Genomic DNA, 11,427 nt, shown 5'->3' with positions numbered 1-11,427 from the left:
AGGAGTAGGGTTTTACCTCCATCGAGAGGGCCCGAACCTGGGTAAAAACATCGTGTCCCTTGTCTCCTGTTACCATCCGCCTAGACGCACAGTTCGGGACCCCCTACCCGAGATCCGCCGGTTTTGACACCGACAAGGAGTCCTACTCCCAGTGGGAGTAGGACTCCCCCCTTGGTGCGCCCTCCTCCTTGGACGGCTGCCTCCCCCCTCGCTCCTTTATATACGGGGGTGGGGGGCACCCCAATACACGCAAGTTGATCATTGATCTTTAGCCATGTGTGGTGCCCCCCTGCACCATAATCCAACTCGTTCATATTGTAGTGGTGCTTAGGCGAAGCCCTGCGTCGGTAGCTTCATCAACACCATCATCACGCCGTCGTGCTGACGGAACTCTCCCTCGAAGCTCTACTGGATCGTGAGTTTGTGGGAAGTCACCGAGCTGAACATGTGCATATCGCGGAGGTGTCGTACGTTCGGTACTTGGATCGGTTGATCGTGAAGACGTACAACTACATCAACCGCGTTGTCATAACGCTTCCGGTTTTGGTCTACGAGGGTACGTGGACGACACTCTCCCCTCTTGTTGCTATGCATCACCATGATCTTGCATGTCCGTAGGAAATTTTTTGAAATTACTACGTTACCCAACAATATTATGGGACGAAGGGAGTAATAAGTAGATGATGGGTGTCGGTGTCAAAACCGGCGGATCTCGAGTAGGGGGTCCCGATCTGTGCGTCTTAGGCTGATGGTAACAGGAGGCAAGCGACACAATGTTTACCCAGGTTCGGGCCCTCTCAATGGAGGTAATACCCTACTTCCTGCTTGATTGATATTGATGATATGAGTAGTACAAGAGTAGATCTACCATGAGATCGTAGAGGCTAAACCCTAGAAGCTAGCCTATGATGATTATGATTGTGATCGTCCCTCTAAGGACCAACCTCCCCGGTTTATATAGACACCGGAGAGGGCTAGGGTTTACATGGAGTCGGTTACAAGGAAGGAAATATAATATCCGGATCGCCAAGCTTGTCTTCCACGCAAAGGAGTGTCCCATCCGGACATGGGACGGAGTCTTGAGTCTTGTATCTTCACGCTCCAACAGTTTGGACGAAGTATATAGTCAAGCTGTCCAGATACCCCCTAATCCAGGACTCCCTCAGTAGCCCCTGAACCAGGCTTCAATGACGATGAGTCCGGCGCGCAGTCTTGTTTTCAGCCTTGCAAGGCGGGTTCCATATCCGAATACTCCAAAGTAACTATCGAACACTTGTACCATGTTCGGATCTGCAAAATGATCTTCACATGCCACCATAGGGGGCATAACATAAATCTGATCTGCTGGCAATTTTTAGAAAACATGACCTGTCGCCATGGTCAGGTCATTATTCGAACTGTTTTCCCACAACCAGCCTCAGCGCATATCGCGAGGCGGTTTCCTCTGCATGTTTTGCAGTAGCAGAGATCGTGTCCTCTTATATCAGGATTCTCATCAATACGGGTATGGGTAATCCAACCGCACCGCTAATTGCAGCGAATGGAGAACGAGTGGGTTCCACCAGGCAAGTGGGGAGGCGCAAAAAGCTTTTACCGTCTCTATAAAGAGATAAGGTCTCTTCCTCTTTACCCACGCCTTCTCCTTCTGCTAGCCCATTCCCCTCTATTCGAGCCTTAGCACCCAAGCACTCTTCTTGTCCATCGAAGAGAGGTTTTCCAAAGATGTCCGGATCTGGAGCAGGAGGCAAATGGATGTCCTCTACCGTCTAGGAGAAGGATATCAAGAGGCTCTGAGAGGCCGGGTACCTGGCCAAGAAGATCGGCCACCGTCTCCCACCGGCGGGACAGATCGTCCCTACTCCAGAGCCCCACGAGAGAGTCGTGTTTCTTCCTCACTTTGTCCGCGGGCTCGGGTTTCCCCTTCACCCATTTGTTCGCGGAGTCATGTATTATTATGGGATTGATTTTCATGATCTTTCCCCCAATTCTTTCCTTAACATCTCGACGTTCATCGCCGTGTGTGAGGCTTTTCTCCGGATTTCGCCTCACTTCGGCCTGTGGCTGAAGATTTTCAATGTGAAGCCCAAGGTGGTGAGTGGCGAGCACGCCGAGTGCGGTGGTGCCATGGTGAGCAAGATGCCCAAGGTCGTTTGGCCAACGGGTGCCTTCAACGACTCCGACAAGGAGTGGCAGCAGCAATGGTTCTATATCACTGAACCGCGCGGCTAAAAGTGGGATGTGGATCCCGAGGTCAGATCCGGAGCCCCACTGCATCTCATGTCCTGGCCCAGGAAGGACCTGAACTGTTCCTCGTCCGATGAGCTGTCACTGCTCCAGACGCACGTCCAGAGTGTGGTCAACAAGGACGTCAAACTCGTCGACGTAGTCCAGGTGATGTTAGTTCGCCTGGTTCTCCCTGCCAGCGTCGAGCCTGCAATTTGTGGGAGTACGACCCAACCGAGCACCAGAACCTTTGGGAGCTCTATGATTCCTCCCACAAGGATGTCTGGAAGGTGCTCTTTAAGCCCAGCAAATCATGGCCAAGCTCCGCTGAGGTCCGTGGGTATCAACTATCCCATTCTGCAAGACGGTAAGTTATAGCCATGCTCCGTTCATCATGATTCAGTTGGCATGTCCTGAGGGAGACACTTTTATCTTGTTTTACCATAAGCCCAGGGATGGACAAAAAAGGTGGAGCGGATACATTGTCCGGCCCCGCTGCCGAAGGAACCGGCAGGACCTCTTCTGACGAAGATGCTGGTCCCAGCGCCTTACGAGGCGCCGAAGAAAGAGGCCTCCAAGAGGGTCAAAAAGACCCGGAGTGTCCTCCGTCATCGTGATGCTTTGGACACAAAATCCGAAGACTCCAGCGACCATCCTTCTTCCAAAGATGAAGAGGAGGAAGCAGAGGAAGACGAGCTTCCCGCGGGAGGTGGCAAGAAAAGGACGGCCTCCTCATCCCTGGAGGCTGAATCGCCCAAGAGGGGAAAAGGTTCCCTCCCAGAGGCATCCACCACGGCTGCCGATAGCAGCCCGGAGTGGGATCCCAGGGTCCAGCCCCTGGAAAAGTCGTAAGTATATGAAATCCAAACATGCATATGCGTCCGGGGTTGTTTGGGTATAGCAGTTTTAACGGTCGCCATATTTCGTACAGCTCGGTGAGGTCTTGCACCAGACAGTCCTCATCAGAGGATTCGCTGAGCTCAGACGCTTTGGCGAGCGAGACGCCTCCAGAGGCCCCTTCCCCAAAGTCCAGGCGCGACACTGAGGTGCCGTCTCAACGGGACCCGGACCAGGGGGCCATATCTCTGGAGCCGGACACACGGGAGGGATGGCCCCCAGGCGTGTCGACGGCGGGGGCGGTCTCGGGTTCGGACCACAGCCGGACACGATCCTGGAGACTTTTAAGGCTCCAGGATCGGGCTAGCAGCCACCTCTGACGGGGGGAGGCTTGCCTACTCCGCCAGCAACTTCTGTCCAAGCAGAGCTGCCGGGTGGTCTATCGACAGTGTTAAGGAGCGCGTCTATCGTCGATGAACATCGGACCCTCATGGGTGCGGTGATTGAAAAGATTCAGTCTGCCGAGAGCGGGTTGAATGAGTCCTGTCTTGGCCTTATAAAGGCTTTTGAGGTATATTTTTGCAAACCTTTTGGAGATTGTCACAGTATGAGTAGTAGCCCCTGATGCACTGTCCGGCGAAAGAGAAAAAGCCGGACAGGGGATCAAATCGTCCGCTTTTGCATGAGCCTTTGTTAATGACATATATCCCTTTGTTTGAAAACAGGCATCTGTAGAGAAGGCCGCCGCTCATAATGCGGAGGTGTCCGGACTGAAGCAAAGCCTGGAACGGGCCGAAGAGGAACTTGGCCGTGTGAAGAAGCTATTGGGGACAAGCAAGGTATGTTGAAACATTGTCTTGGATTCAGCATGAATGAGTAATTGTGCCTGATGAAAAGTATTTGTATTGTATGCCCTAGGAGCGAGTGCCGAATTTGAGGCACTGAAGAAGGCAGTGGCTGATGCCAACGAGAAGGCTGCCACCGAACAGGCGCTTCGTGAGGAACACGAGGCCAGGGTCATCGAAGCTGAGCAAGAGCTCCAGGAGGCTGTGAAGAAAAGTGATGCCTTGGAGCAGAGTTTAGCAGGGAAAGAATCCGAACTCGCTCAAGCTCTCCAAACCACAGAGGATGCTCAGACAGAGGCCCGCGGTGCTCTGAAGGATATTCAGGAGGCACAGAAGGTTGCGGCTGGTAAGGCCTTTTGTATTTAGGGACATTTTTCATAGTAATGTGGCTCTAAGCAACAAGCTGAATTCTTGTTTTTCCAGGGGCGTTTGTGAATCTTCCCGGCAGCATATCAGATGCCGCCCAATTCTACCGGACCGAGGAGAAGAAGTCTGCGGAGAGGGATTTCTGGTTGCAGTATTTGGCGCCGAATTATCCGGTGCCCTTTATCGATCAGTTGAAGCAGCTGGTCGAACTACACCAGGCAGCCAAACTAGCCATGAAGGACTTGGTTGTCCGGCTATGGCCCGCGGAGCCAATTCCAAGCAGTTACTTCGGACTCGTGAAGCGGATTGTTGGTGCCTGCCCTCGGCTGGATGTCATTAAGTGATCGGTCTGTATAGAGGGTGCGCGCATGGCGTTTGCCTGTGTAAAGGTGCATTGGGGGAAGCTTGATGCGGAGAAGCTGATGACTGAGGGGCCGCCGGAGGGTAAGGAGCACCGCAAGCCCGAGTTGTACTATGAAGGTGTACTAAAAGGAGCCCGTCTTGTGGCGGATAAGTGTTCCAAAGACATTATATTTCCCTGAAGGCAGTCATGCTGTTCTTTGTAATGTGGTATAATGGCACTTTTATTATTTATTGCCTATTTTGTTTGAACGTTTGTTCTTCCTGTGCGGCTGTTTGGCGTATGTAAATCCTGAGAGTTGGCCAGTCGTCGGCTTCTGCCCCCACGTAAAAAGTACGGGGGTGTTCGGGACATACCTGAACACTCTTTATCCCATGGTTGGGTCCTTTTAAGGAGGTGTTCTTCACCACGAACCAGGCAATCGGACTATAGGGCTTTATCACTCTCACTTAGCCATAGGAGTTCGAGTATGGTCGGCGCAGCCCCTGGTGTTCGGAAGGCCGGACTAGGGGCTCTATTAGCGCCTGATCGGAAGGCCGATCCTTCGCACTTTGCATTTATAATGGCATTATGCGGAATAAATCTTTAAGGATTTTACAACCTCGCGAACAGCTGACCAGCTCTCGCCATATCATGACAATCAGTTTTCGGCTTTCTCTACTGAGGTGCTCGTCCGGAAGAACCAGGACACAATCGCAGTAGTTCTTCCAGTGCTACCTTAGCCGATAGAGCGGAACGTAAGGTACCAAAACATGGGAGCTGGGCAAACCCAACTAATGACCCAAGACATGATTCGGAGCTGATGCATATAGTGCTATAAGTTCGGGGTGCCGAGCGACCGTGAGGGTTGCTGGACTTTGTCATATTAGGAGTATTCTCAAGCCCCTAGTATAGTGGGGCCTGATACAACGTATCGGTGCCGTTTAGGGCGAAAAGTGGCGTCTAATGAAGAATGACAGCCGGTGAGTGTTATTTAAATCTACGCACTGTAGTCGGATGATATGTCTATGCATATGAGTACGGTTTATGATAATGAAAAGAGGTGTTTTTGGCGAAACCTGTCGTGGCCGGACTGGAGGAGGCTGCAAGTGGATCTGAAGTGAATCCGAACTGCCTTCCTTGGGGGGGGGGATTTACTTGTGTGTTCCTACCCTTGTGTGTCCGGGCTGATTCCACGTCCCCAATCCTGTTCTGCGTCAAAGTTAGTCTGTAAAGGCAAATACTTGAGGGTAGTTGAACGTCCTCTTGTGGTTAGACCGCGGGTGCCTAATCGGAGCCTGGGTAACCCAGGCATTATTCCATAAAATAGCGCGGACTCCTCAGTTGGTGTCCGGATAGTTGGCTGCCATATCAGGATTTGATAGGCAGGCACGACTCGCTACTCCGGCAGCGGTATGATTTCTGCTCTAAGGGTGGGGTTCGGCCTTGCCCATAGATGTGACTATATCACACGGGGCTGGCCTAATGGTTTACCATGTGGAATCTTGTCGACGTGGTCCATTAACATATGGTAATTACTGTACGAGGGGAAAGTGCCGAAGACTTATTCTTTGGCGTGGTATTTGTTTGGTGATCCGAAGACAACCATTAGAGTGGTGGGCCAATAACACTTGGCCTTTGCGCCTGGCATCTTTTAGAAGATGTTATTTGTGGTTTCATACCGGCGGGGGCTTTATGTGAGATGGAGCCCCCAGACTACTAGGTCTAGAGGTAGTGCAATTAAATTGATGTGGTTGATATTGTCCGGACGGTCGATGTGATCGGGGGAGATCGGCCGTACTTTTATGTTGTGGAGGATCTTCTGTTAACTTCGCTATGTATGATTGGTCTTTCGTTGTTGGGAACCTCCCTTTATTGTTTCCGACGTACGACTGGCCGATTTGTTTTGAGGATCCGGCATTCTCTATTGGTATGTTTGGCCGTCCTTCTAGGAGTACCATGAATCTCACATGGTTGATCAAGTATGCTGCCTGGGCCGTGTGGGCCTAAGCTGTTCTTTTTCCGCTGACCAGACTGGGAACTGCTGAATTTGGCACCAACTTCCCTGACTTGACGTTTATGATGATTGCGCCGAGGCTGGAGGATGCCTCCTCGTGTATCCTTTGTATTGTCTTGGACCGTTGTGGTGTGTTGACATCGGGGTGTGTGTCTTGAGTTCTTCTGCTTAGGTTGAGGTTGCAAATTACGCCATGTGTGCCCTTTATCGAGGCGGTCGAGTCCGTATTCTTTGGAGGCCAGGACCTTGGTCCACCTGTCCACGAGCAAATCTTGGTCAGCTTTAAGCTGCAGTTGCTTCCTTTGCAGGCTCCTTGCCGTGGCCGTGAGCCGTCACTTGAAGCGAACTTGCTACACTGGATCCTCAGGCACGCCGAATTCGTCATTGCCGAGGCTTACCTCGTCTTTGGAGGGGGGCATATAGTTATTCCTTTTCAAGTATCCGACCGTGGCCAGTCCAGCCAGCTTGAAGGCAGGCTGCTTGGGGTTGTATTCTTCTTTGGCACCATCCGGTTTTGTTTCGTCTCCTGTGGAGGTATTGTTTTGGAGGGGCTTGGTGCGGCGTTGACGACGCCCATGCTTAGCTTTCTTCCCTGAGGGGTTATCCTCCATTACCTCATCGCCATTGGGTTTTTTCGGAGTGTCCACCATATATATACCGTATGAGCAGGTGGCCGTCCACCGCCCCTTGAGCGGTGGTTCCCGTTCTTCTCCTATGTCGTCGTCCATACCGGTGATGTCTTCGAGTCATAGTCAAGCACGTTGGTTGTGTCATCCATAGTGGCAATGAAGTGGGTGGTGGGTGGGCAACGAATTCCTTCGTCGCCTACATCCCACTCGAGCCGGACATAGTCCACCAATGAGTCTCCTGACAAAGAGAGAGACTTTAACGAGTTTAGCACGTCGCCAAGGGGCGAGTGCTGGAAGATACCCACAGCGGTGAACTCCATTACCGGAGCCCAACCAGATTCGGCGGGCTCGGGTGCGCACAGACTGGAACCTACAGCCGGATACGAGTCCGGGGGTCCGGTGTCACAGGCTTCCTTAGAGGTGAGGCCTGTGTTCGGCTCTACCACCAATGAGTGTGCGGCCTGCGGGACGGGGTCCATCCACCCGTCCTTGGGCGACGCGATCTGCTCCGGATTTAGGTCCGGGGCTACTACAAGGGTGATATCCCGAGCATTGCACGACAGCAGGTCTAAGCCGTGCTCATCGTGATTGTCCGACGCTCCTGGCGCAGCCCCGATCCCGTCGAAGATCAAGTTTTTGTGGATATTGGCCGAGTAGTTCAGGTTTCCGAACCTGACTTGGTGGCCACGGGCGTAGCTGTCGATCTGCTCTAGGTGGCCAAGCGAATTGGCCCGCAGTGCAAAGCCGCCGAACACGAAGATCTGTCCGGGGAGAAAAGTCTCACCCTGGACCGCGCTGTTGTTGATGATTAAAGCAGCCATCAGGCCTTGTAGTAGCGACACAGAGGAACTCTCAATGAAAGCACCAATGTCGGTGTCAAAACCGGCGGATCTCGGGTAGGGGGTCCCGATCTGTGCGTCTTAGGCTGATGGTAACAGGAGGCAAGGGACACAATGTTTACCCAGGCTCGGGCCCTCTCGATGGAGGTAAACCCTACTTCCTGCTTGATTGATATTGATGATATGAGTAGTACAAGAGTATATCTACCACGAGATCGTAGAGGCTAAACCCTAGAAGCTAGCCTATGATGATTATGATTGTGATCGTCCCTCTAAGGACCAACCTCTCAAATTTATATAGACACCGGTGAGGGCTAGGGTTTACATGGAGTCGGTTACAAGGAAGCAAATATAATATCCGGATCGCCAAGCTTGTCTTCCACGCAAAGGAGAGTCCCATCCGGACACGGGACGGAGTCTTGAGTCTTGTATCTTCACGCTCCAACAGTCCGGACGAAGTATATAGTCCGGTTGTCCAGATACCCCCTAATCCAGGACTCCCTCAATGGGTTGCTAGAGTGACAGAAGCTTAAACCCTAGTTTATGTGTTGCTTCGTAAGGGGCTGATTTGGATCCATATGTTTCATGCTATGGTTAGATTTATCTTAATTCTTCTTTCATAGTTGCGGATGCTTGCGAGAGGGGTTAATCATAAGTGGGAGGCTTGTCCAAGGAAGGGCAGCACCCAAGCTCCGGTCCACCCACATATCAAATTATCAAAGTAACAAACGCGAATCATAGGAGCATGATGAAAACTAGCTTGATAGTAATTACCATGTGTCCTCGGGGGCGCTTTGCTTTATATAAGAGTTCGTCCAGGCTTGTCCTTTGCTACAAAAAGGATTGGGCCATCTTGCTGCACCTTAGTTACTTTTGTTACTTGCTACCCGTTACAAATTATCTTATCACAAAACTATCTGTTATCGATAATTTCAGTACTTGCATAGAATACCTTGCTGAAAACTGCTTGTCATTTCCTTCCGCTCCTCATTGGGTTCGACACTCTTACTTATCGGAAGGACAACGATAGATCCCCTATACTTGTGGGTGATCAGACGCGTGGCCGCCAAAACATGGCCTTGGGGGATGGAGCCACTCGTCGCCGTCGCGCTCAGACGTGGGGTGTCGCGGGGTGGTCCCACCTTGGTCGCACTTGCTTATCCTGGCACGCTATGCTGGTGGCCGTGCCCAGGTCCTCCCGGCAGGGCGTCTCTGTGACGGCTTGGCCGGCCTCCCAGCTCTCTGGCTCGCCACTGTCCGGTCGCCAGCTACCCATCAGGTCGTTCATCGCGGCATTTGTCTCCTCCACGCTTTGCTACATGATGCCACCCCCTCCCTGTGTCATCCCTGGCTGGCTCTAGTGCGGCGGCCCTCGCCGGCGGTGCCTCTTGCGCCAGCGGCAACACGACTGGTTACTGCACGAACCCTAGCGGCCGCACCAACCCTGTGCTTGCCGGGCCATGCACCTCTGGACCGCTCAGTCACGGGGTGCCCCTGCTCCACCCTGAAAGTGGGCCCTGTGGCATAAGCTATCCTGGCCACGTGCCAATTGGGCCTCAGGGCATTAGGCCATGGGCTCGTGTCTAGCCCAGTCGCCGCCTCCCCTCGGGCCGTTGGTAGGGGGCGGGCATTTGGCCCCGTGTGGGTTCCCCTTGACTCCCTCTCCAAATGACCCCCCCTGTCGGTGTCAAATCCGGCATATCTCGTAGTAGGGGTCCTAAGCTAGGCATCTTGGAACGATGGTAACATGGACACAGGATTTTACCCACGTTCGGGCTCTCTCGAAGAGATAATACCCTATGTCCTGCTTATGATTGTATTCATATGGGGTGTAGTACAGAGTACATGTATCTACCACGAGATTGTTCTAATGAATATTAGATGATCTATTGACTAGCTTGGCCTCGGTTGGAAAAACACACCGGAGGCCTAGGATTTTTAGGAGAGTCCTTGGCTTGAGCGCCAAGTCTTGTGGAGTCTTCCTTGTATGCAGCATGGGGCCTAAAGTGGCCCATTAGTGAATCGCCATGGGGGTCCTTGGCCCGATCTAGCTGGTTGGGAGACGACATGGTGAGTACCCCCTAGACCAGGACACCGTCAGTAGCCCCCCGAACCGGTCTTCAAGTTGGGGGCGCTCCTCGATTCTTCCGAATTGTTCTTCATATTCGGTCGTTGGTCTTGAAAACTGGTTCACAAATCTTCTCATCTTCAATCTTGAGGATCACCAAAGTGAATCCGAAGAGTTTACATGTCGGGTATCTGAGGAGCCCCTTTAAGTTCTCGGCCTTTATCAATGCCTTGTTATTTTCTACGCCACACCTCGGGTTTGAAGTTGTTCCATGCGGCGGTGTCCTCTTGCATCCTAGCTCCAAAGTCGGACTACATTCGAGGTATCTTTTGCAGCCGAGCACCAACGTCGGACTGTATCCAAGCTCCAATGCTGGACTATATTTGAGGTGCCATAGATCACCTTGTCTTGAAAAAGTTTGAAGGAGGTTATCTGAGCTTAACGCTGAAAAGTTCTCTATGGAGCCAGCCGCTTGCAGTGGAGCTTTATGCCGGATTGCTTCCGAGGTGATGCACTACCTCGGGCTCGGGCTGATTGTTTGCGGATTTTATTTTCGATTCATGCAATTTATTTACTGATGAGATATATAGCCAGTAGCCCTCAAGGTGTATGTCGGCCTAAAATCTGAGATGCACATTAGAGGAGATAGTGATCGGCGGACGGGCCCTTGAGAGAGGGTTTTGAGAAGTCGCCGTAATATATTAGCTTGATGCCGGATAAGTCTCAGTTGGTACCTATTGTCGTCCGAAGACGCGTTTGCCCATAGTTCGGTCAAGCCGAACACTTAGCACTTTGAATTTTCTGTGTTGAATAGGCAATGCAGTAGCCCCCGAGACACTGGTCGGGTGGTAACACCAGGTCAGGAATATCGATGTGCCTCTTTAATATTAGTAAATGATAAGCCCGAAGCCCAGTAGCCCCCGAGCCTTAATGTGGGCACGAGTGGCCGAATTAAGGATCAATATCCGAAGTAAAATCACAAATTATGTGTAATGATTCTATGTATCCAAGTACTCTACATCGTTAATGCTCGGATCCGCACTATATAATTAGATGATCTATTGACTAGCCTGGCCTTGGTTTATATAACACACCGGACGCATAGGATTTTTAGGAGAGTCATTAGCTTGAGCGCCAAGTCTTGTGGAGTCTTCCTTGTATGTGACATGGGCTGTCTAAAGTGGCCCATTAGTGAATCGCCATGGGGTCCTCGGCTGATCCAGCTAGTCGGGAGACGACATGGTGAGTACCCCCTAGTCCAGG

This window comes from Triticum dicoccoides, chromosome 4B (genome assembly GCF_002162155.2).
Source record: "Triticum dicoccoides isolate Atlit2015 ecotype Zavitan chromosome 4B, WEW_v2.0, whole genome shotgun sequence".
NCBI lineage: Eukaryota > Viridiplantae > Streptophyta > Magnoliopsida > Poales > Poaceae > Triticum > Triticum dicoccoides.
The sequence above is the reverse complement of the archived record's forward strand: the minus strand, read 5'-3'. Positions refer to the sequence as shown.